The sequence below is a fragment of the Tupaia chinensis genome, unplaced genomic scaffold, assembly GCF_000334495.1.
Source record: "Tupaia chinensis unplaced genomic scaffold, TupChi_1.0 Scaffold000198_1, whole genome shotgun sequence".
Classification (NCBI taxonomy): Eukaryota; Metazoa; Chordata; class Mammalia; order Scandentia; family Tupaiidae; genus Tupaia; species Tupaia belangeri.
In genome coordinates this window covers 1763705-1787528 of record NW_006159673.1, presented here as the reverse complement: position 1 = coordinate 1787528, position 23824 = coordinate 1763705, and the positions used below count along the sequence as shown (strand labels likewise).

The 23824-nt window shown below is 50.7% G+C and overlaps 1 long non-coding RNA gene across 1 annotated transcript; it reads left to right on the top strand.

Moving 5' to 3' along the window:
• The first annotated feature begins 3798 nt into the window (after positions 1 to 3798).
• On the top strand, positions 3799 to 22907 carry LOC114007570 (uncharacterized). Its single transcript, XR_003549178.1, has 3 exons — positions 3799 to 4618; positions 5049 to 5206; positions 22561 to 22907. It is a non-coding gene; the product is annotated as an uncharacterized LOC114007570 (long non-coding RNA).
• Positions 22908 to 23824: the final 917 nt, after the last annotated feature.

Sequence of the window (23824 nt, the reverse complement as noted above, 5' to 3'; positions counted from 1 at the left end):
AGGGCCACGGGGGTGTGTCCGCCGGCCAGGGCCGGCCCGTCTGCAGCGGCTCTTAGCAAGAAGGTGGAGGTGACACACCTCGGTAAGGAGCCAGATGGCTGGCTCTGGTAGAGGATAGTGCACTCGCGCTCTGGGCACGTCTGAGACGACAAGCCAACACCTGCACGTGGGGACACTCCCTAGTGCTGACACAGCACAGTCAAGTTTCTTTTCAAGCTAAAAGAGATCGCTGTGCCTGAACTCTCTTCGGGGCTGGCAGGTGGCGTGGTGGTTAAGGGTGCTAGACTCCCACGTGGCCAACCACAGTTCGAGTCCCAGACCTGGCAGCTTGCTTTTTCACTTTCTCTCTCTCTCTCCTTTCTCTCTCACTCTGTCCCCTCTGGTCAAAATTAAAAATAAAATAAATAAAGTTAAATTAAAAGATAATTCTTAAAAACAAATCTCTTTCCGAGCTCTGAAATTTTATCAGGTTTACTGTATATTAGAAGACATCTGACCCAACAAGGGACGGAAATCAGAAAGGGCCAATACACTGTGTCACTGCAATACGCGAGGCTGGGAGGGCGTGTTCAGTCAACGCAGTGAGGACTTCCTCATTTCAAACACAGCACCGTTAAACAAAGAGGGACAGGCGGGCAGTGCGGTGGTCCAGGTGCTGGACTCCCACATCACCAACTGTGGTTCGAGTCCAAACCTGGAGGCTTGTTTTCTCACTCCCCCCATGTCTCTCTTTGGTGAGCATATACACCCTGTAGCAAATTAAAGTAATAGTAATAATGATAAATAAAATAAATCTAAAAATAAATAAATAAAATTAAAGAAGGATACAGATGCCTATTGAAACTACTGAAAAATACTGAAACTACGTTATATAATACTGTCTGGTGGATCGGGACCAGCAGTTGGCATAATGGCTACAATGCTGGACTCCCATGTGGTCAACTGCGGTTTGAGCCCTGGACCCGGTGGCTTAAACTCATGCCGGGTGCATGTGTGTATGTGCCCAAGATCTTGAGAGAAGAATGGAGGACAAGGGATTGTGGTGTTGCCATACCCCCGGGGTGGGGGGTGATTTCTCGCTTTCTGTCTCTCTGTCGAGCGCACGCGCTCTATAGCAAAAACCTCTCCAAGAAAAAAAAACAAACTGCCTGGTGGATGCATGTCACTATCTATGGGTCGAAACCCATAAACTGTCCAAAGGCATGGGAGAACCATACGCAGACACTATAGTCTTGGGGGATATGTCAGCATAGGTTCATCATACCATACCACTCGAGAAAAACACACGTGCTTTCCACGTGTGTACGTGTGTTAATATACATGCTTCATCCATTATATAGCACAGGTGCCTACAGGGTAGGGAGGGAAGAAGGGAAACCCTTTCCAGGGTTTGGTCACAATGAGAGCCCTGTGCTCTGCCCCGCCAGAATTTTGGGCACACCTGCACATGTATTTTCAGGCCACCTGGTGGGAGACCTGAGCCCCATCAGCATGTGGCTTCCTATACCTGTATGCCACCACCTGTTCCCGGAGGCCAGGTATCTGCTGGAGGTGCTGAAAATGGGGAGGCTCTGCTTGTGTGGGGTAGGAGGCATGGGGGAATCTGTGCTTTCCTCTCAATGCTGTTACAAACCTAAAACCTGCTCTAGAAAATACAGCCAATTAAAAACTTGCTGGTGGCCAGGTGCACCCAGGGACTCTGGTTTGACTGGTATGAGGGTCGGCTGGCATCAGGCTCGTCAGTGGCCCTCAGGTGCCCCTAACCGTGTGCTCACCCTAGTGCAGCAGAAAGGCTGGGACGTCCCTTACGGGATGTGCAGTGAGACCGGCAGGCCGGGCTGAGCCTCGCCTGGCACTTTTACAGCTGTGACACACGCAGCAGTGCACATGCGAGCCTGAATTCCCCACAAGCCAGTGCACACTCCCCTTCCTCTTCATCAGTAGCACGCACACTGACGCGCACACGGAGGTGCGCGAGAACCCCCTTTATTCTGAGGCCCGCACGGCAGCCTGCTCAACGCGGCAGTGGCCTACCAAGTCCCCGAGCGTGTTTCTGATCCCCATGCATGCTGCTCTTTATTATTTTTGTGGCTAAAAACTTAGTTTAGAAGCCAATGCAGCATGCCCAGGCATTTGGACACTGTAAAGCCTAGTTCTGGATCCCTTAAGATCCCCGGGGAAGGCCTGAGAAGCACTGTCTTCTTGCTCTGAAGTTCCCGTTTACTGCAGGTGTAACCCCAGCCTGCTGCCGCAGCCTGGACTGGACAGACGAGGGAGGTGACTCAAACCGGGAAGAAACACGTTGCCTACTTAGGGCTATGGACACTCTCAGAGCAGTCAGCTACCAGGTCACCCTCTGGGCAGGTTTTTAATAAGTCCGACATGATGCAAATTTGCTGTGCCGGTTTCCTCTTGGAAGCCCAGGTCAGGCCTAACCTCCATGGTGCAGGCAGGAGGCACTGGCCGCACAACTCTGCAGCCCTGGACAGGGCTGGGCAGACCTGAGCCCCGTGCGTCCATGTCCTGGCTGGCTGGCTGGAAGGCTGGGGGTGGGCTGTGGCACCACAAGGGCCTGTCAGGGGGTCCCTGTGTCTCCCTCTCTCTCCTGGGAGAAAGAAAAGTCTGATGGCTTCTCTCCTGCTTCTTTAGTCTGGAATCCTCCGCCCACACACCAGGTTTCCAAGTGCACCATGCTTCCTGCAGCGGCGGCTGCGCGGCCATCGGCCTGGCGCACTTCGCAGCAGACTCCAACACAGAATGCTTGAACTCTCTGGGCTTCAGGCCGGCCGCCTCTACAAGCCTACAGACTGTTTAGAGAGCCTACAGACTGTTGAGAGCCCCCCAAAGTCACTTTGGTAAACCTCCCGCCCTGACCCTCTCTTGCCCTGCTCCTCAGCACCTCGTGAACACGTGCCTGGGGACACCTTCCAGCGAGAAGCAAGATCTCCTTTTGGTTCTGCTCCTGCAATGAGCCGGAGTCCCTCTACCCGGCCCTCAGCCCCGGGGGACAGGGACGCCTTGATCTCACGGAGACACTGCCTGGTGTCACCAAACCCCTCAACGATATTTACAAGAGAGTGAACAGATAGCAGCTGGATTTTTCAGGAGTCCTGTAACGTGGTATTACCGTTACTCAAATATGTAAGTACCCACTTTCTCCTAAAATGAAGAAGCCAACCTGCCCTTAAATGGATGCCTAACCCCAATCAAACTCTCTCCGTTCTTAGAAAAATCCGGCAGGAGTCCAGACTAACAGCATCACTGTCTCACCACCAGAAAGTGTTCAAAGCGTAAACACTCCGTCTGGGACAGGAAGTCAAAGACAGAGGAATGAGAACATCCCTGCCTTCTGAGACGCGGCTTTATGAGAACCAGAAAGGTGATGTCAGCCAAAGGGCTCGCTCACCACAGTTGATAAGCGTTGGGTCTGTGGGGAGGCGGTGCCCATCGACCCCACACAGGCACACATACAGAAGAACACGCACAGCGAACATGCGTGCAGGCCACGGGACTGTGAGCAGGGGTCGCTGCCACAGGTCCGTGTTTTACTGAGGGTTTACACCCTAACCTTCCCCACTACACCAGCTCCCCAGAGCGGGGCACTCGCGGGTTACGTAAAGCCGAACCAGGAAAAGCCACGAGGCCAGGAGCTGTTCGTGGAAGACGCACTTGGACTCTTCCTCCCTAACGTTCCTTTGGGCCACACGGCAGCAGCAGAACGGAGCGCTCGGCTGTGCACCAGAGGGCACGGCAGTGTAACCACACGGGACGGCCCGGGCTTACCGCGGTGCCTGAGTGCCCGGACCGCCCGCCAGGCTAAGGACAACCAAGACCGATCGGAGGGGCCTTCTGCAGGGACAGGAGAACACAAGATGATGCCTGAAAGTGAACTGCGTAAATTAGCTGGCTGGAGTAGAGGAAAGTCAGTCATTATGTCGGAAAGGCAGGCTGACCTCTGAGGAGGAAGGGGAGAGGTGGAGGAGAGGAGGGCAAGGAGAGGGAGATGGGAGGGGAAAACGCCTGGCAGAGGCTACACGATGTCCACACTGAGAAATCGGGGTGAAGGGTAGATGGTGTTCTTTGTGTTATTTTCCAACATTTCGTAAATCTGAAATTACATCAAAACGAAAATGGAAATGGCAGTGGAGCTCCTTTTCGCCTCCACCTGGTAACTCAAGACGGTGCTATGTGGAACTGTCTACAAGGAGCTATGAGGAACTATGAGGAACGCGTGACTCAGCGGGGCCCTCGGGGCCACTGGAACCGTGGGGGCCTGTGCCCCTGTGCCCCAGCAAGCACTATCTCCGCCAACACTATCTGTGCTGAAGGCAGCTGCCTGCAGGCTCTGTCCCCTCCCAGTCAAGTGCTCTAATCTTTAGCTCCAGGCTCAGAAATGCAGCCCTCTGAGTGCCATTACAGGTGAAAAAGCTCCAGTCCACAAGGGTGAGACCATCAAAGGCGTCTACTGGGCTGTAATGCATGATGACTTTTCAGATGACCCAAGACCACGGGGAGCAGAGACAGAGCTGAACGGTCTGAACGCCCTTTCCTGCGGTGCCGTGCTGGCCTGACCCTCACACAACCCGAGAGTGAGCGGCCCTCGGCACGGCTGAGCATGGTAAAGCTCAAGAGGAGAAAGGAACGACCTCTGCTGTTGTTTATTTTTAAATCATTTATTTAATTTTGCTTATTATTATTATTTTAGTCTGGCCACAGAGAGTGAGAGAGAAAGTGAGAAAGCAAACCACCAGGTCTGGGACTTGACCTGCGGATGGCCATGTGAGAGTCTAGTACGCCACCTCTCAGCCCAGGGAACAATCTTTGTTACGGCCATCTCAGCTGCTCAACAGCCTTTTCCATTTACTTTTTTTAAAAAAAGAATTATTTACTTAATTTTATATGTGTGTGTGTGTGTATAAAGTTGCTGTAGAGAACGGGCCCTCCTAGAGAAAGTGAGAAAGAGAGCTATCAGGTCTGGGACTCGAACCCCTCTGCCATGTCCAGCACTTTCTCCTTTATTTAACAAAGAAACTCCCCCCTTTTAATAGTCGTTAAGTATTTTAGTTTACCGAGTGGCTGGCTGCACTGCCCGAAGTTTGGATAATGACTCATCGGTGACAACTGAGAGCATGCCAGTAAGTCATCTGAAACCAGATCTGGCTCAGGACCGACAACAGAATGCTCGGAGTGCCTGGTCCTCCTAAAGGTATGTTTCCAGATAAAGGAACCTCCTGCTTCCTGACTTACTGTAAATATTTAGCAGAACGAAATCTGTTGAATTCTTGAAGTCGTGCTGAGGACTGGCATGACTTTACTCAAAAGGCTTCTGGATGGCAGGAACTGCTGGGAACAACCAAGGCTGTCAAATGGCGAAATCGCATTTTGAGGGGGCTGGTACGAAATAACTTTTCAAGCCACAATGACATTTTGAAATAATTTCCAGAACCAAATGTTTATGTAAATTCCCATCAATGGGGAGCTGTTAAAATAGGTTTCAGTATATCCACATAAGGGAAGAATGAGGAAGTTCTTTAGTGCTGGTTTGAAAAAAATCTCCAAGACAAATTATCAAATGAAAACAGAATATGTACAAAAATAACTAAAATGGATCATAGACTTGAATGTAAGAGCTAAAACTGAAACTCTCGGAAGAAAACATGGGAGTAAGCCTTTTTGCCCTTCTATTTAGCGATGGTTTCTTAGATATAACACCGAAGCATGAGGAACAGAAGAAAAAATAGGTAAACTGGACTTAATACAAATTTAAAACTTTTGTGCTCCAAAATATCAAAAAAAATAAGATAGCCCCAGGAATGGGAGAAAATATGTGAAAATCATTTATCTGATAAGAGATTTGTATCCAAATATATGAAGAACTTTAAAAATTCAACAGTAAAGGGACCAGCAGTTGGTGTAATGGCTGTGTCGCTGCACTCCCACGTAGTCAACCGCGGTTGGAGTCCCGGATCCGGTGGCTTAAACTCACGCCGGACGCACGTCCGTGCGTGCCCAGAATCCTGAGAGGAGAGTGGAGGAGAATAGATTGCAGTGTGGCCACCCTCCTGGGGGTGTGATTTCTCGCTTTCTGTCTGTCTCTCTCTGTCTGTCTGGCGAGCGCACGCGCCCTATAGCAGAAACCTCTCCAAAAAAAAAAGAAAAAAAAAAAACAACCGTAAAAAGATAAATCAACCAATTTAAAAATGAGTAAAAGACTTGAATAGACATTTCTCCAAAGAAGACATCCAGGGACCAGCAGTTGGTGTAATGGCTATGTTGTTGGACTCCCACATAGTCGACCACAGTTCGAGTCCTGGACCCAGTGGCTTAAAACTCACGCCGGGCATGTGTGTGTGCGTGCCCAAGATCCCGGGAGGAGAATGGAAGAGAAGGGATTGTGGCGTGGCCATTCTCCCTGGGGGTGATTTCTCGCTTTCTGTCTCTCTGTCTCTCTCTGTCTGGCGAGCGCACACACCCTATACCAAAAACCTCTCCAAAAAAAAAAAGACATCCAAACACCAATAAGCACCTGAATAGTTGGCAAAACAACAGTAGTCCCTAGGGAAATGCATATCAGAACTACAATGAAATACCACTTCACACCCACTAAGATGGCTATCATCAAAATGACAGTTGAGGGACCAGCAGTTAGCATAATGGCTATGTCACTGGACTCCCACGTAGTCGACCGTGGTTTGAGTCCCGGACCCAGAGGCTTAAACTCACGGCGGGCTCGTGTGCGTCGTGCCCAAGATCCCGAGAGGAGAATGGAGAAGGGATTGTGGCATGGCCATCCCCCCCAGGGGGGTGTGATTTCTCGTTTTCTCTCTGTCTCTGTCTGTCTTTCTGGTGAGTGCACGCGCCCTATAGCAAAAAAACTCCTCTCAAAAAAAAAAAAAAAAAAAAAGACAGTCAATAAGAAATGTTGGAGAGGATGCTGAGAAATTAGAACCCTCTACATTGCTGGTGGAAATGCAAAGTGATGTATGTAGCCTTTGGAAAACAGTACGGCAGCTCCTCAAACGGTCAAATAGTTACCACAGAACTCACAAGCACACTCTTTGGTATATATCCAAGGGACAACATGTCTATCCACTCACAAATGCAAAATCAAAATGTGGTATGGCCATACAAGAGAATATTATTTGGTCACAAAAATAAAATAAATATTGGGACCGGCAGGTGGTGTGGTGGTTGAGGGTGCTGGACTCCCACATGGCTGACCACAGTTCAAGTCCTGGACCCGGCAGCTTGCCTTCTTATTTTCTCTCTCTTCCTCTGTCCTTCTCTGGTCAAATTAAAATAAAAATGAAATAAATAAAGTTAAAATAAAAAATAATTCTTCAAAAAAAGAAATATTGATAAATGCTTCATGTTGGATGAACCTTGGAAACATCATGCTAAGTAAAAAAAAAAAAACAGATGCAAAAGGCCCCATCTTGTTTAACTCCATTTATATAAAATTTCTAGACTAGAGAAACATAGAGACAGAGTAGGTTTGCAGGAGCTGGTGGAAGACAAAATAGGGAGTGACCCCTAACAGGTGCAGGCTTTCTTAATGGGGAAGTGGGAGTGTTCTAAAATTAGGTAATAGTGATGGCTATGTTATTCTGTGAATATCCAAAAAAAAATCACTGAATTCTACATTTTAAAAGAGCAATTCATAGTATGTGAATTGTATCTCAATAAAGCTGATGTTCAAAATAAATAAAAAAACAAGCTGCAGAACAGTGTATGAGATGCTATCAATTATTTACAGACTTGCTAATATCTCAATAAAATACCTCTAGAGGGATACACAGGAAACTAACATTGGCTTCCTCAGCAAGGGAGCTGGGGGTAAGGAGAAAAAATTTTAACTATGTACTCTTGTTTTGGCCTTTTTGTTGAAGTTTATTTATTTCAATGAGCAAGAGAGAGAGCGAGAGAGCACCCCTAAAAGGATCCTGATGGTGCACTCACCCCCATCTCAGCCAACCTGGATCACGCACACACGCCTGCCTGGCATGCACAGTGAGGTCTCCAGAGAACTGAGAACCTTTCCACAGCCTCACAGAGTTTAACCACTGCACCAGAGTTCAGCTCCCTCTTCCCTAACTTTTGAAACGTTAGTCTAGAACTATCCAAAAATTTTAATTAGAGTAAAATGAAATGAGAAACTTTTTAAAGAATTATTTCATTTTATTCATTCATTCATTCATTTATTTATTTGACCAGAGACAGAAAGAGAGAGAGAGAGAGAGAGAAAGCAAGCCACCAGGTCTGGGACTCAAACTGTATTCAGCCGTGTGGGAGCTTCCAGCACCTTAACCACCATGCCACCTGCTCGTCCCAAATTAGAAACTTTAAATAAACTAGTTCCTTCTACTGTTGAACATCGTGAGATTCTGTGGAAAACAACAGGCGTGGGGCTGCAGACGATAATCAGTGCTAAGATCAGGTAGAAGTACAAAACCGGTGCAGCTGTCTCTACTGCTCAAGTCTGGCTCCATCATCTGTTCTCACCTGGCCTTCTAACTATGTATCTCAGTGTCTATTTTGTTTGGAAACCCTCAGCTCGGCCAATTTCTCCTATAAAGGACTCAATTCTCAAACTTGCATAAAAGAAAAACATCCGAAACAGATTTGCTCTTCCATTTTGTGCCAAACCTACCTCTATCAGATGTCATAAGTTAAAGAAAATTATGAATAATAAATAGCCCTAGTTTAAGAATAAATGACCCTTAGAAACACCTGTTCAATCTGTTTCCCTCCAAATGGATTACAACTGCCCTCTGAAAGCTATTCTGCGCTTGTCAACAACTCTGTCACAGAGCTAGACCGGAAAGAGGCTTGCATTATATAACAGGCTGTGACCGCTACATCCAGTCAGTGGTGGCAGAGGGAAATACCCCCACCCCGTGATAAAGAAGCTCTCCCTTCCATCTGACTCTGTACTTTATCACTGATCTGACTGGACAGACCACATTATCTAGGCTTCTGTCAGCTGTGCATAGACCATTCATGCCCCATTCCCCCACCCCTCGCTGAGCTGTCCCATGATGCTGTCTGGGTGAGCTGAGACCAAGACCAAGACCAAGACCAAGACCTTCTTGGCTACTGGCAGGATAAAGACCTTCAAAGGCTGGCTCCAGATTACCATGCTAACTGATTTCCCACACTCCTCATCTTACCCCAGAGCCTACATTTCTTTTTTTTCTCCTTTTCTTTTTTTTTAGAGAGTTTTTCTTTTCTTTTCTTTTTGGAGAGGTTTTTGCTATAGGGCGTGTGCGCTTGCCAGACAGAGAGACAGAGAGACAGAGAGACAGAAAGTGAGAAATCACCCCCCAGGGGGGATGGTCACGCCGCAATCCCTTCTCCTCCATTCTCCTCTCGGGATCTTGGGCACACATGCACACGCACCCAGCGTGAGTTTTAAGCCTCCGGGTCCGGGACGTGAATTGCAGTCAACTACGTGGGAGTCCAGCGACATAGCCGTTACGCTAACTGCTGGTTCCCTAGAGAGGTTTTTGCTACAGGGCACGTGCCTATGCCAGAAAGACAGAGAGTGACAGAGAGACAGAAAGCGAGAAATTACCCCCCAGGGAGGATGGCCACGCCACAATCCCTTCTCCTCCATTCTCCTCTCGGGATCTTGGGCACACATGCACACGCACCCAGCGTGAGTTTTAAGCCTCCGGGTCCGGGACGTGAATTGCAGTCAACTACGTGGGAGTCCAGCGACATAGCCGTTACGCTAACTGCTGGTCCCAGAGCCTACATTTCTGCACTAAACTTTAAGCTCTTTCTCTAGCACAGGATGCTCTTTATAAGCATGCTACGCTTTGTACCTGTTGACGGAAATAACCAACTCTATAAATTTGATAATTAATGTGGTTTATTTCTAAACATGAATATGAGTGATTGACTTGGAGAAAGGCAAGCGTGTCTTTCTCCAGGTGCTCAGACATGAGGGTTCCTTTTATTCTGTTGAGAACAGAGACAAAGTTTGGAATTTAGTTTAGTTGAAGTCTTTCCATTGGTCTGGCCCCAAAAGTTGGGACATTTAGAAGCTGGGGCTTGGGGGGGGGGACTCATAATTTATAGATGGGTTTTGTAGTTTTTAGGTTGGTGATTGGAAAAGGAAAGTCTGCTGAGATCAGCCAAAGAAAGTCCTTTAACAGAGATAGGGAGGGTCAATTACATCACAAAGATACTATATCAGGGACAGTATGTAGGAAGAGCTCTGTTGTCAATAGGCCAAAACGGTCTGCTAACGCTGTGGGCCTGACTCCCTGACTCCCTTCAGGCTCCCTGGGAAGGATTTTGGAAATAGGAAAAAGCAGTCAGACTTCTGTCCTCAGTTCCCCGTTGGCTTCCTACCTGCCACTCTCTCTGAATGCCTCCTCCACCAACCACTCCCTCAGACTGGGACGAGGCCTACATTTCCTTCCCTGTAGCTTGTGGTCTAATTGTGGACATTTTTTCTGAAGTGTAAATTAATTTATATTTAAAAAGACTTACAGGGTCAGCTCCAAAGCCTAGTGGTTAAGGGTGTTATATCAACATGACCAAGTGCAATTCAAATCCCAGCCCTATGGCTTGAAAAACATGCTGGGCACACATGCATGCATGACTAGTCAAAATCTCCACACAGAAGGGAAATGGAAAAGGGACTGCAACGTGACCATGCCCTGCTAGGGGGGTGCTGTCTCTCTCTCTCTTTCTCTCTCTCTCTGATGAGCATATATGTCCTCTGGCAATTAAAACAAAACAAAACAAAACAAAACAAAACAAAACAAAACAAAACAAAAACACAGCCCTGAGGCACCAGCAGATGGCGTAATGATTATATCTCTGGACTCCCACGTAGTTGACCGTGGTTCGAGCCCCAAACCTAGAGGCTTAAAATTCATGAAGGAGGCATGAATGTTCGTGCCCAAAGTCCCGAGACAAGAATGGAGGAGAAGGGATTGCGGTGTGGCCAGCCCCCCCCCCCCCAGGGGGTGATTTCTAGCTTTCTGTTTCTCTGTCTTCCCAGCGGGGTGCGCACCTCATAGCAAAAATCTCTCTTTAAAAAAGAAGCCCTAGGCCAGCAGGTGGTGTGGTAGTTAAAGGTACTAGATTCCCACATGACCAACTGCAGTTTGAGTCCTAAACCTGGTGGCTTGAAAATCACAACAAATAAATAGGTAAATAAATAAATGTAATTTTAAAAAGCCTTATAAAAGTACAGTATCAAGCATAAATAGGAGATAACACTCATGGTAAGCCCTTTTATGTGCCTCCAGGAAATAAAAATGGTGGCCATGAGTCTCCAACAACTGTAGGCACATTCCATTGTCAGAGAGATTAAATGTGGAAAACTGGCCGCCTTAGAATGAAAGAAAGGCAGGAAAGGGCAGGCCTGAGGGGAAAGCATAGCCTCCCATGGTCTGTCTCCCTGTGATGCACCTCAACGACTGTGCCCAGTGTCTCCCAGGCTTTTGGTACTGGAGGCTATGAATTTTACTTAAATTTAATTCCATCTCCCAATACTTAGCTCAGAACTTAAAACCCAAGATACATACACACACACTCTCTCTCTCTCTCTCCCTCCCTCCCTTCCTCTGGTGAGTGCTTGTGCCCTGTAGCAAGATTTAAAATAACAATAATGATAAAATTACATAAATAATTATTTTTTAAAGTCTTATTTGTTAATTTTGAAAATAAGAGTTTCTACTTACTAAATATCTGTCTAATGAAGTACAAGACAACGATCAAATCTGGACATCACTTATGCCATAAAACAAAAGCAAACAACACGAAGCTCCTCAGCCAGCAACCCAGGAGATAACCAGTACTCAGCCTCAGTGCTGACCACACAGAGAGGTGAAGTCTTTCCAGGGGAATTCACAGTTTCTTTACTAACTCCACCAGAGACAGATGGAGAAGCATTTCCACCAGGGTCCTCAGGTCGCCATCTGCCCTGGATGGGCCAGCCTGGACCATAATCACGTGTGCATACCTGGCATATATGGAGGCCCTCGGGACCTGAACCTGGGACCAGCCCACGTGGGTCCAGCTATGCTACTGCCATGCCACAACCTGGCCCTCATTTTCAGTTTGTTCTGGTTTTCACCATAGGGTGTGTACTTGCTGCAGAGACAACGGGAAAGTGAGAAATCACCACCTGGAGGGACGGCTGTGCTGCAATCCCTCTCCTCCACCCTCCTCTCTGGATTTTGGACACCCACGCATGCACTCAGCGTGGGGCGGGGGCAGGGTCAAACCGCGGTGGGCCACGTGAGATCCAGTGCCTTGAACACTAACTAGGCCACTTCCTGGCCCCTTCCAGAGTTTTAAAAAGATAACGCAGGGTGGATCTGTGTCCAATGCTCCCAAAGCACCCTTGACGGCAGCTGGCTGAATCCGCTATTTGTGGTATGAGATTAATGTGATGTGGTTTAGTTAGTGCACAGACAAGATTTCCGCCCCATCCCATAAACGTGACAAGCACTTACAACTTTGCAGTAAGGGACCTGGCTCCATTTCTGAGGTCTGACTGCTGACAGCTTAAGCCGCGCCATCCCTGTCCTGGTAAGAAGGCCTCCTAATAAGCCCTGCTCCGGGGAAGGTGGATGCCCGCAGGGCACACAGGAGCCTCCCCCGCTGCGCTGTCTCATCACAGCCCAAGTGGCTGCTCCCTTCTCCGCAGGGGCGGCCGCCCGCTCTCCCACAGGGCCTCACTCCATGAGCAATAAACCACAGCCCTCTGGGCCTGCGCGGTGGGCCATGGTGCCACGCTGAACCACGCGCTGCAGGGGCTGGGGGAGGTGGAGGCCCACCTACCTCTGCAGAGCAAGCGCAGCATTTACCGACGGCAGTAAATAGTACTATTTTATTTTACTCCCAATAGAGATTTATGTAATGAAACAAGTGGACAAAAGTACTCACTCGTTGTTGGAAAAGGCCCACGATAATGATTTTTATTAAGGTCTCTGGAAACCTACAGGAGGGAAATGGGCAAATAATGCCCATCTGGAGGTTCTTACGGGACTCCTGGGTTTCATTTAGACACTCTCTGATAGATGCCATTTGTCTTAAACATCAAAAATTGTCCTCCTAGAGTACTCTCTAACAAGATACCTAAAAAATTTCCCAAAAAACTATCACTGTGGCTCTGTGGCGAACTGGGAGAGACAGGCGACTTGTGTCACCTCAGAGTTTATTCCAGCAGGAACGCCCTACCTCGTAGGGATGCCGGCCGGAGGGAAACGAGTTACTACACGCCGACGGCTCAGTGCCTGGCCTACAGCAGGCTCCGCGGGTCCATCTGGTGAAAAAGAAGACGCTGCAAGGACATTCAGGCGTATCTCCGCGATGTGGTACTTCTGGGCCATGAGAACTGTCTATGGAGAACGACTCGAGCGCCGCCTCCTCTAACGGCTACCGCACCGGCAGCGAGTCCGGGAGCCCTGGCCCAGCCACCCCATGCACAGTCACGCGGGGCAGTGAGGCCGACGACAGACCGCGATATGACGGGCGCCCACACGATCACCGCAAGGCTGGACGAGTCCTGCTGCCTCCTGAACACGCATTCGCAGCTGAAGGAGAGGCGAGAGAAAAGGAAACTGCAGGAGAAAAAAGAGAACGCTCCAAGACAGCTCTCAGGCTTCTGCAGACCTCAATGAGCTTCCTAAAACCTTTGCAAACATGGCCCCCACGCCGAAGGTTTTCATTAATAAAGAGGAACATAAACGGTACATTATCCGTTTATGATCTGCAATAAAAAGCAAGAAACAAACCAAGTAAACTCCATGGGCGTATTTCAGAGAGTGACAGCGCAGGAGACACCTCGGGAGGTCCTTCGGAAGGCGCTGCCATGACGGGGCTGACCCCGAACCGCTGCCCGAGGCCTCCCCACGGAACAAGGTGAGGATGGAAAGACAGGCACTGATGACCTAGCCTGGCAGGCCTAGGCTGAGGAGGTGTCTGTGCCTTGACTGTAGCAAAGGACGGTTTCAAAAAATACACGGATTTTGCACGGTGATAATCACCAATGACACATTTCTCGGAAGACGTAAGTGACGCACGCCTGTATGTCAGCTGCCTCTCTAAACGGACTCGGCGCGTCCGAGGGCACGGGCTGGTCTGCCTTCTGCCTCCCACCCTACGGGCCGCGGCCCCAGTGTCAAGGTCTGCAGTGGTGCTCAGTGACGGGCCTGACCGGCCTCGGGAACATGTGCAAACAGGCCAGAAGCAGGAGACGGGAAGGCTGCCCAGCCCATTCCCCAGAGGGTCCACTCCTCTCCAACTGCTGGTCCCAAGCGGTCTAAGTGAGGAGTGTGGTGCCCAGGGACAAGGGCGACACCGACCAGGATCTGAGCAATGGAAAAACAAAGCAGAATGGCCTGTTTCTTGGAAACGAGAGGTATCTCTTTTTTAATAGTCTGCCTAGTTACATGAAAGACTTGATGTGGCTTACTATAAATAAATACAACACATGAAACATGGAACTAGGACATCTAAAGTTAACATGGAAGCTCAGCACGGAGTAGAACAGAATGCAAACATGCAGATCTGCCCAGCAGCTCCCCAGCATTGGCTGCAACAGCTTTTCCTGGCCGGCATCTGGGGGAAGTTCCTCAGAGGACCCTCTCTGGGGCACCCTGAGGGAAGGTAAGGGGCGTGCCCCCAAGAGCACCCTACAGCGCGGTCAGAGTAGGCTTTACACAGCAGACTAACAAAAACAAGCTATGACACCAACCACACGATTCAAACACAGCCACGGTGTCAGAGCCAAAGCCAACAGACTGCGTGGTGCTTAGAGCCCTGCCACCCGGCTCGCAGTGCAGCCCGGCAGGCTTGCGGAGATGTCCTCTGCCCGTGTGGTCAGGGCTCCTCAATGGCAGACATTGAGGGATCAAAGGAGCCAGCAGGTCGACATGCTGTTGTAAAAACCCACGCAAAGCAGGCCAGCCAGGTATGTGGGGGTTAAGGTGGCTGGAACCCACACGGAAACTGTGGTTTGAGTCCAGAGACTTGAAAAACACTCCAGGTGCAGGTGGGTGAACGCCCAAGTCCCGAGAGAAGGGAGGGGAGGGGACTGTGGCTTGATCATTCCCCCTGGGTGGGTGCTTTCTCACTTTCCTGCTCTCTCCCCCTCTCTCTGCCAAGCATCCAAGTGCAAAAACAAAAACAAACAAAAACCCAAAACCAAAAAAACCCGATGCAAATATCTGCATTTGCACCTTTTCACCACAGGCAGGTGAGAGGTCAGTGCTAGGAATGCCCCTTGAAATCAGTAGCAGCACTTTTCTCGGAGAAATTAGGGACTGCTCCAGGAATAGAGTACAAACGACTGCTCGCACCCCAACTTTAGACCACAGGGCACTGGCAAATGACTTTAGCCCAGAAATTTCCAACCAAGATACCTACTGCCTGTCACCAACAGTCTGAGCTACCTAATTTGCAAGGTCCCAGCTGAGGGTGGCAGAGCGCAAGGTTCCTGCATGGGAGGGCCCCCTGCTGAGTCTCCCACCAAATGTGTGGAGCAGCCAGCTGAGGGCACAGGGCAGGCAGCCGACTCTGACCCTCCGGAGCCCTGCTAGGGCAGAGGTCACGGGGTGGCAAGACCGGTGGGACGGTGGGATGTAGTAACTGGGGAATCGAGGCTTCGTGTAAGCCAAGGTGCCAAGCCCCCACGCAAATGCCACTGTCTCAGATTCACAAACTGACATAAAATCATTAAGAATTGTAAGGCAGGGGCCAGCAGGTGGTGTGGAGGTTAAGGAAGGCTAGATATCATGGGGCAGACAGGTGGCATGGTGGTTAAGGTGCTGGACTCTCACATGGCTGACCGTGGTTCAAGTCCCAGACCTGGTGGCTTACTTTCTCACTTTCCCTTTCTTTCTCTCTCTCTCTCAATGTCTCCCTCTGGTGAAGTTTGGGGGAAAAATAGATAAATTAAATTAAATAATTCTTCAAAAAAATTTTTTTTTAAAAAAAGAAGGCTGGGTATCGCATGGTGGACTCCATGGTTCAAGCTCTGGACCCAGTGAGTTCAAAAATCACACTGGGCACGTGTGTGCATGCGCAAAAGCCTCAGAGAATGGAGAAGGGATTATGCCATGGTCATGCCCCCCCCGGGGGTGATTTATTATTTTCCCGAGGTCTCTGCACAGCAGAACGTGCATGCCATGATCCTGGCTGGCTGAGACTCAGAGAGACCAAAGTATAGAGACCCTGCTGGGGTTGTCCCCACCCCTCTCTTCTCTGTCTTCTGTTATGGAGGAAAAAACTAAAAACAAATGAACAAAACCCAACAACACAGAGGATGCCATCACAATGCAAAATAATCTAAAGACGAGAGCTAGCCTGAGTTGGAGACAGGAACCTGGGTGGGTCAGAGCTTCCGAGGGCAGACCTGGCAAAGGCGCCAGATGGGAGCAGAAGATGACGGGGGTGGAACCAGAGCCTGGGGTGACAGCAGAGCTGGGGGGGCACGGTCACTCAAGGCCATGCTGACAGGAGTCTCCATGGAGTGGCGCGAGCTGTGTGGGGGGGGAGGGGAGAGAGATTCTGGAGACATTTTAGGGAGCCAGAGCCCAGAAATGTCGCTAATGGGCTTGTGGAGCCTAGAGGGTTTCTTCCGAGCAGCAATGCTAGCGCGCATTTGTGTTGATGTAACAGTGATCTCCAGAGAGGCAGTTGCTCAACGATCACCTGAGGAGCTGAAGGAGCTGAAGGAGCTAGGGCTTCCCAGGAGGGGCAGCAGGTGAGCACATGAAAGGGACAGAGGGAGGGCTGGGGGAGGGGAGGAGCAGCCAGGAAGTGACTAAGGGAGGAGGGGACAGGAGAGCCAGATGACTCCAGAGGTGCTGTCGGGGAGCAGGGGAGCAGGAGCGGGAAGAAATGCCTCAGGAGATGGGTGTGCCAGGGAGGGGAGGCGTGCTGGGCCAGGGCTTGCAGGACCGCGGAAGCAGGGCCTCTGGGAGCGAGGACACGCATTCTCCACTGTGGCCCAGAAACAGGGCTGCTTTCCTGCCGGGGCCTGCTCATTCCCAGGGCCTGCACGGGCCCCGCGACAACTGCAGGCTCAGCTTCTACCCTCGGGTCACTCCACGCTGCTGCAGAGCTTCACGAAGCTGTGATGACCACGTCCGAAGTCAAAGCTGCCCTACTTAAAAACAGCCAACAAGCTTCAACCAAGTGTGGCAACACTCTCCACACCAGTAGTGACGACACTCGGCAAGCCCGACTCCTGCCTGCATGGAGACATTCCCCCAGCAGGAAAGCCAAGAGAACAGAAGCATGGAGGAAGAAGGGCTCTGTGTCCGGCTGTAGTGGGCACCCTGCGCGCCACACCCTGCGCGCCCACCTGCCCGTGCTGGGCTCGAGCTCGCGGACTCCAGGCCCAGGGCTCTGCCCATCTCAGTGGCGGCAGCCTGCGTGCCTTAAGACCTGGTAGACACCTGGCTGCTGAGGTTAAGCAAAAGGGGTAAGGCATTCTGAAACATGGAACCTGAGCATCGCATGGATGATACTGGTCACCTGTGGAGATACCTGACCCTCAACCACAGGCTGTCTGCCCAGGAAAACTCTCGCCTTCGGGTGTCCCGTGGACCTGGCTGCCTCTTCCTATGTGCGCCTGCCCGTGTGGGACAGCGCTGCCAGGGGAGCGAGAACGGACCAGCGCACCTGCAGTTACAGGCCTGCGGGGCGGGGGTCTCGGACCATCGCGCCTTGGTCACTGGAGCCATCAGGTCATTTAACAGCGTAGTCTCTGGGAAATCTCATGCGATTCACTGATTCTGGCACTAATGACCCAGTCTACGTGAGCATAGAAAGACCCAGTATCTGTCAAGTCTGTAAACTGACAGATCTTACGAGTATCATGCCCTTGAGAGCATAGCTTGGTACCATTGTCAAACCTGGGGTCTGGGCCGCCGGGGTGAGGACTGACTAGTCTCTAGATCTCGGGCTCCCAAGTCCTGGGAGGCTGTTTTCTTACCTTCGCTTGCTCCCTGCTCTAACGCGTTCAGTTCCCACTTAGTGTTCAACATCGAATGTCTGCTGCTAAACACACGTATGCAGTTCATCAGTGTCTTGTAAACACACGCTACGTTCTGGACATTCTAAGTACTGGAGACCCAAGGACGACGAAGACGCAGTGCTGGCACGTGGGAAGACAATCTCATACAGAGATAATTTCAGGTCAAATGACAGAAAGGAAGCTTAAGGCATGGTGCTTGGCCTCGCCTGGGGCTCTCTGCCAGATGAGATTCCACCGGGGAGGTGAAGGCTAACGAGGAGCTAGCCAGGTAAATAAACAGGGAGAAGAGTGGAAACGCCACACACAAAATCCAGATGTAAGCCAGCAAGTCACGCGGAGACGCTGCAGAAATCAATGCGGTGCAAACACGGGGGCGACGGGTGATGAGACAGGCCACGGGCCAGGCCATGGGCCAGGCCACAGACGAGGTCTCTCTGAGCTAACAGGAGGGCAGACCTGCAGGGGACATGACCAGTATCAGGGAGCCGTTGAGGGTGCTCTGGCAGTACCTGTCCTAGAGCAATGGAAAGGAAGAGGCGGTAAACTCGGGCAGGGCTCCGGTTAAACCGGCGGGCTGGTGAGGAAGAGTGGAGGCTGGGACTGAGAGGAAGGCCACGAGGCAGCAGAAGGCATAGAGAGAAAGCAAACCAGTGGACTGGAGATGGGCACAGCCTGAGAGGACAGACGTGCACCTGAGTTCTGAAGAGTTTGTGCTGCCTCTGGGATTCACGCGGAGATGGCAGAAAGGCAAGGCCTGCAGTTCGGGGCACTGGGATGTATCTGGGAGTGATGGTGTATTCAGAATGCTCCCTGACTGTCTTCGTCTCTTGAACACACACTGTGTCAGATAGACAAACTGGGAGGACAGCAACAAGCCGAAGATGGCCAGGCAGTGAGCTGGGCAGGGGGCTGGCAGCAGAATCTGGGCTGGCAGCAGAGTCGGAGCAGGCAGAGAGGTGGGCAGAGGGCTGGCAGCGGAGTCCGAGCAGGCAGCGAGGTGGGCAGAGGGCTGGCAGTGGAGTCCGAGCAGGCAGCGAGGTGGACAGTGGTCTGGCAGTAGAGTCTGAGCAGGCATCAAGGTGGGCAGAGGGCTGACAGCAGAGTCCGAGCAGGCAGCGAGCTGGGCAGAGGGCTGGCAGTGGAGTCCGAGCAGGCAGCGAGGTGGACAGTGGTCTGGCAGTAGAGTCTGAGCAGGCATCAAGGTGGGCAGAGGGCTGACAGCGGAGTCCGAGCAGGCAGCGAGGTGGACAGTGGTCTGGCAGTAGAGTCTGAGCAGGCATCAAGGTGGGCAGAGGGCTGACAGCGGAGTCCGAGCAGGCAGCGAGGTGGACAGTGGTCTGGCAGTAGAGTCTGAGCAGGCATCAAGGTGGGCAGAGGGCTGACAGCGGAGTCCGAGCAGGCAGCGAGGTGGGCAGAGGGCTGGCAGTGGAGCCCGAGCAGGCAGTGAGCTGGGCAGGGGGCTGGCAGCAGAGCCTGCCAAAGAAAACCCATGCTGAGCCACAGGTAGGACCACACAGAGGAGGCCAAGAAGGGAGGAGAGTCAGAAGAAAAGAAGGTTCAAGTGACAGACAATGTCAAGGAGAGCATAAGGTCTAGCAAGACCAGGCCTGGAACAGGTTAGCTGATCTGGCAAAGCAGAACACCTTTGCCAAAGTGCTTGAGAGGTGAGAGGGGACAGAAGTCAGAGCCAAGCCCAGACAAGAGCAACCAGTGCTGAGACAGAGACCGCAGCGGCCGGCAGGGGCACGGTGGGTAAGGCAGCTGACCCCACACGGCCAACTGTGCAGTTAGAGTCCCAGCTTGAAAACACACCAGGCCCACAGGTAGACAAGCCTCAAATTCCAAGAGGAGGGAAGGGACTGTGGCATGGTTATGCCCCTTGGGAGGTACTTTGTCACTTTCTCTCTCGCCCTCTGCCACTCTCTGGCAAGTATGTGCTCTCTATAGCAAAACAAAACAAGCTGGAGACGGCAAAGGACAGCACTGTTGATGACCACAGGAAATCAGCTATTTGAGATCTTCTATAACTCATTACTGGTGTGGCAGTTACTATCATGGGCCAGTTTGGCTGGGCCATGGTGTCCGGGTGTTTGGTCAAACTTACCCTGGTGTTTAGGTATGAAATTAATACTGAAATTGGTGAATTTTGAGTAGAGTAGATCACCCTCCTAACTTATCCTGTTAAAAGCCTTAATTTAATATAACAAAGACTGACCTCCCCTAAAAAGAAGTTCAACCAGCAGACTGCCTTTGGACTCAAGGTGCAACTCTTCCCGGTGCCTCCAGCCTGCCTGCCCTGCAGACGCTGGACTTGCCGAGCGTCCACAATCATGTGAGCCAGTCCGCTCTCTCTCTCTCTCTCTCTCTCTCTGACCACTGGGATGAATGGATTCATACATACAAGCATACTTACTTTCTCTCTACACCTGTATTTGTATCAAGTGTGTGTATGCATGTACACCTACACACACACGCACACACATCCTGGTTCTCATTTTCTGGAGAACCCTAACACAAATCCGTAGTGAGTGTTTGGATGAGTTTTCTGAATTGATCCTGGGGTTTCTGGAGTTCGTTTTCTGAGTGGATTAGATTCAAAGGAACTACCGACTCCATTTCTAGCAGCAGAGTGTGGCATGATGTGGCAATAGATCATGCAAAAATATCGCCACTGGCTACTCCTAACCAAACGCTTCTACGGGTGATGTGACCATGTTTATGATGCCTTTGAACATGTCTGACAGACTAACCAATGTAATGAGATTGCTGGTCGCTTTTGATGGCAGTGGGAGAGTGGAGAGAAGGCAGTAAGTTCGGGGATTCCAACTCCCAGTTGGAGCGCTGCATAACTGCCTGGACGACGTCGTGTCTGCCCCGAAAGAGATCCTTATCCTCGCGCAGAGCAGAGCAGAGGCTGCTGAAAACCAGACCCAGGATCTGATCCTGCAAGTGGCTGGACCACAGCACAAGCTGAATTCCCAGCTGTGCCGAGAATCCTGTTAAAGGGAAAGGACTGACTGGGAAGCAATGGGGCTCTAAAATTGGAATGGGGGCATGCAGGAAGACTCTGAAGTCGGTCACACTGAACCCCGAAGTTTTTATGAGTCTCATTTGCCAAGGCTTTCTGTCTCTATCTGAAAAGATGAATTCTGCTTTGCCCAAGGGAAACGAAAGGCCTTCCTGGGACGGCTGCCTGTAAAGACACTAAGAGAACAGAGGACACACACACACACACATATTTTTTGGAGAGATTTTTGCTATAGGGTGTGTGTGCTCAACAGAGAGACTGAAAGCGAGAAATCACCAACCGGGGGGGGGGGGGATGGCCACGCCACAATTCCCTGTCCTCCGTTCTCTTCTCAGGATTTTGGGCACACAAGCCACTGGGTCCAGGACTTGAACCATGATTGACTACGAGGGAGTCAAGAGGCGCAACCATTACGTCATTCGCTGGTCCCCACCTGATTATACATTAGTATCACCTTCATTTATTATTAACACATTCACTCATTTCTCTAGTGTACGAATGTGCATGCCAGGAATCTAACTGCAGAGGGACCTGCATGGCTCTAGGGAAGAATCCATCTCAGGAAGAGGGTCCCCACTGAGTGTGGAACAGACACAGTGTCACTCACTAAAATGGGCCATGCTGTGTCCTAGACGGAGGAGGGGTGGGAGTGAGGACCTGCAAGAACCAGACCACTGAAACCCCCGGGGAGCAGCTGGAGCACCAGGCGGCACAGCCTCGGAGCTGCTGGCACACATGGTACGGCCTGGCAGTGCGTCTCTCCCAGGCAGTCTGTGCCACGAGGCACCAGGGGTCCTGGCACAGACATCCCCACAGGAGGAGGAGGACAGCAGACAAGCTCTCTGTGAACAGAACATCCCAGGAGCCTCCCCCAACACGGGTAGACTGGGAAGGAGGAATTCTACAGTGCAGGAGTGTGGTCGCAAGCGTGGGCTGGTGCTGGGACCCCAATTCTGCCTTGTCTCAGCTACCTGACCTTAATAGGTTTCCCCACCTCTCTGAGCCTCAGGTTCCTCACGTGCAAAATTAATGAACAGTAACAACTGCACAGAGCTGTGTGTGTGTGGGTGGGGGGGGGTGTCACTGAGAGAATGCACGTACTTACTGAGCAGAGGCCTGGCCTGACACGCAGGAAGCAAAAGAAGTAACACAGACCTACTTCCTGCTGTGTTTCAGTTGCCAAAGGGCATGTACGCTTGAGAGAGAGCAAGCGAGAGAGGGAGAGAGGGAGAGATAGAGAGAGCGAGAGCAAGCACGCAACAGACAGACAGAGGTGCTCTCCAGGGGGGCAAGAGCACTTCACCCCATCGGCACTGGCACCTACGCCAACTGCCAGAACCAGGACTCCAACTGCGGTTGGCCACGAGGGCCGGGTTTCCTCTGCACAGCATCTAACCACTAAACAGGAGGCCAGCCTGTAAGCCCAGGCCTGTGCCCGAGTTCTGAAGAAAGGACAGGAGAGGAGATCCAGTGCTCCTCGCTGACTGCACGTCCCTCTCTTCTCTCCTTTGCCATCTAGATTTCAAACGCTCGGGCTTTTCCCCAGGAATTGGAGCCCTTCCACCATGTTTCATCCTCCCGGTGACGGCCCTGGAGGAAGGACACGGCAGGGACAACCTGAACTTGACCGCACAGCAGCTACACTGGAGCAGTGGCATCCTCGCTGAGCCAGGGCAGAGGGACAGCACCTTCTAACTCCATCTTTTCATGGGCTCTCAGAAGAAACGCACATTTATATCAAACTGACGTAACTCCACATCATGTTCTTCAATATTTGGAGGGAAAAAGAGTATGTTTCCTAATTTTGGAAAAAAGTATTTCTTAAATGAATTTTAACTGCACATAATAAACTCTTCAGATCCCAAACCCAGTACAGAACACGTTTACTGCAAGCTCATCAGTGTCTGTTCAGTTGATTATAGCATGAGATTAACGAGGCTCAGCTCAAGATTTGGAGCAAGCTTATCCACAACCATGTGTAAAATGGGAAAAGAAGCACTGCATTTCTAACCTGATCAGTTTAACCTAAGGACTGGGTACGATGTCTCGTCACTAACAGAAAACCATTCAAATACAGCCTGGGCAGCCTATCATGGTAGCCCAAGTACGCGGTTCTAAAGACACTCCTGAGTTTGGAAGGGGAAAAAAAAGAGAAAGTTACTAATGGAGAATTTATCAATAAAATCATTCTGGATAAAGGACTAATGGGGGTCAAAGGGAAATCGTAAGTGAATGAAACATTACAGCAGCCACATGTACTCAGCAAGACGATGAGTGAATAAAGGGGTGTAAGGGCCCAGGTGAATGGTCCCAGGAGACAATGGTGACTTCTCAGTTGAGACAGCTGACCTCTGCCTTCTCAGGGCAGCCCAAGCCTAAGGCCTTTGTCAGGACGGGACTCACATGGAGCACTTGGCAGGGCGAGAGTGGAAACGGACAGAAGGAATATTACTCACGACATGGAGGGGAGGGAGCAGAGGGAGGCTGAGTCACAGAAGTAAACTGCAGACAGACAGGAGGGGTGGTGACGAGCCTAAGAGATAGAGGGAGAACATGGATGGCAACGACGCACGGGATAACTCAATGGAACTGAAAGGGAGGGTTTCATGTGGCTCGTAAGTAAGTGGCGTGGTGGTTAAATGTGCTGGACTCCCACAAGGCTGACCGCAGTTCAAGTCCTGGACCTGGTGGCTTGTTTTCTCGTTTGCCCCCCCCAACCTCTGGTCAAATTGAAATAATAATAATAATAATAATAATAATAAAGTTTTTAAAAATTCTTTAAA